At 35.8% G+C, this 2,500-nt stretch overlaps 1 protein-coding gene across 1 annotated transcript in view; it reads right to left on the minus strand.

The window, feature by feature from the left end:
- Positions 1-2,500, minus strand: part of LOC143038334 (uncharacterized) — a 50,828-nt gene that overhangs the window by 48,264 nt on the left and 64 nt on the right. The window lies entirely within an intron of this gene.

Below are 2,500 nucleotides of genomic sequence, written 5' to 3' on the forward strand. Positions count from 1 at the left end.
ATGATAATAAAAAACGAGTTATGTCAGTGTCACACTTCGGCGGCGCCGGATGCGGCAAAGTTATGGACGAGTTCGATTAGTTTAATAAAATCTTCTGGCGATGGCTACAGCTTCATATAACGACCTCTGTCTAACCCCTGGTTAAAATACTATCATATCCTTTCGAGTTTAATCAATCGTAAGGAGGACTTTGCGGCGCCGGACAGTGTGACACCGGCCAAACGCCGGACTGAATTGATGGAGAGGATTCGAAAGACAGACTTCTAATAAGATTAATTCAAGTTAATCGTCGGTAATCGAACCGGTGCCTTCATACTGATAGAACAGGAAACTAATGTGCTACAGTAAAATAGAAATAATCTATGTACAGTCAGCTGGTAAAGTCCGTTCGTCTTTTACTGCTCAGAACTTCCTGGGAGGTTAGTATTTTAGTTCAATACAAGTGGCATTGTGGAATATCGTCGCTACGTGTTGATGATAATATAAATCTGTGTGTTTTGTATTTGTACGTTTGCTGGAGCAGGCGAACGGGCATTTGTCTATCAAAGTTCATTGGTACTTCCAGAAGACCTATGGGTCCATAACAAGGTCAGATTAAAAAAAAAAAAAAAAAAAAAAAAAAAAATCACTATTCCACTTCCGCCCAGTGAAAAGTGAAAAAACCCCTGATAGAGCAAAGTCCTATCAGTTGCAGCGAGCCGTTATTACTATTGTTATTTAATTTTTTGTAGATTTTCATTAAATAGAAGAAATGCTCAGATGTTTATCAAAGTGAACTTTGAACTGTATTATGTTATATTGCTTTGGCTGAAAGCTTATTCCATTCACTGATGACGTGGTTGACAAAACTCTTTCCACCTACATCTACGTCCCCGCTGAAATTGACTGAACACTTCCATATTGAACAAAGGATATAGAATACATTTAATGCACACGAGTCATTGAGATAACTTTGGTCCCGCGATGGTTTCCCTACAGCTGTGGAGAGTTCATTAATCATATAAGAATGAAATATGAAACTATTGTTGTTCAGGCATGAGCGTTATCAAACCTTTTTCTAGAATATTTTGTTTGACAGAACGTCCTCTGCCAAAGAGAACAATCTAGAACATAAAATCATTCTAACTTTTGTTCTTCTTGCTAACCCACCTCCTACTCTCTCCCACTCCCTCCTACGGCTGTCCTTGGTCATTCTTTTCGATATCTTCCATTTTTTTTTTTTTTTAAATTTCACTTGTAATTTCTATTTCTTGATCACAGCTCCTTGAACAGGACTCTTTCAGAGTTTACATGAATAAAACCACTTAGCGACAAATAACAAACATATAAGCCAATTTAGGAGAAGATTGAATAACTTTATGGGAAGAAATGGCAGGTGGTAAGGGACGTGAAACTACTTTGTGTAGGCCTTATGGTCTCTCGCAGTCTCCTCCATTCTTACGTTCTTGTGTAATTATGATACACTACGGTCTAATGGGTTCTTAGCAGCAGACAGAATAAAAATGCAAATTGAGGAAGGTGCTCCACTTGTTCAATTGTTTAGTTTCTCGCAAGCAAGAAATAAAGCAAGGCCTGACATTGTTTAAGTCTCCGTCACATTCAAGGAAAGCTCACACATTAGCATACAATGGTGAGACTACAGTTAACTGCAGCGTTAACGCAGTTTACATAAAACAAGATTAAGTATGGAGCAAGAAGGACTCCTTGGGGAACTTCGCAAATAATCTCACGTGCAAGCCAAATACCTTTTCTCACAAAATTAACCATTCGTTTCATTAATCGTTCTCAATTCTTTTATACAATTGTCTTGTTTAAAACAGCAGAATATTATTGTATAAATCACAAAAGGCTATCTTGAAGTCCAAGGGGTCATTTCACAGGCATATATTGTCTGTTTCATCTTTGATGTTAATAAGGGTTATTAGATGATTTTTTTTTTTTTTTTTTTTTTTTTTTTGTCTGAGAGTTTAATGGAAGGGGTCTATACACCTTTGGGTTGTAGGTTCCTGATATGAATCCACAGGAACAGTGCGTGCATGAATCGAAGGATTTGGGAGAAGGAAGTTTGACGGGAATGCATATGGTGGAATAATGAACAAATGTTGTATATCTACTGTATTTATTACTTATTTTAGACAAAACAGCAAAAATGTTCATAAGGGTGCTTTTTAGGAGGACGTAAGTATATATCTATATATCTATATATCTATATATATATATATATATGTATATATATATATATGTATATATATATATATATATGTATATATATATATATATATGTTCAATCATGTGCCGATTGAAACTGAAATTATGTTTATTATTCTAGGAATGAGAATATAAGATTCAATATGTAATGTGTACGATCTACGAAATGAGTAGTGGGTTCTGTTGTGAGATAGGATACTGAGCTGTTATTTGCCTTATTGTAGAACAATAACAAATATATATAACAAACACTGGGAGTGACGCCTCCCCTTGCCACGTGAAGTAAAAGGAA

The sequence above is a fragment of the Oratosquilla oratoria genome, chromosome 24 (assembly GCF_046742065.1).
Source record: "Oratosquilla oratoria isolate Oo_2021 chromosome 24, ASM4674206v1, whole genome shotgun sequence".
Classification (NCBI taxonomy): Eukaryota; Metazoa; Arthropoda; class Malacostraca; order Stomatopoda; family Squillidae; genus Oratosquilla; species Oratosquilla oratoria.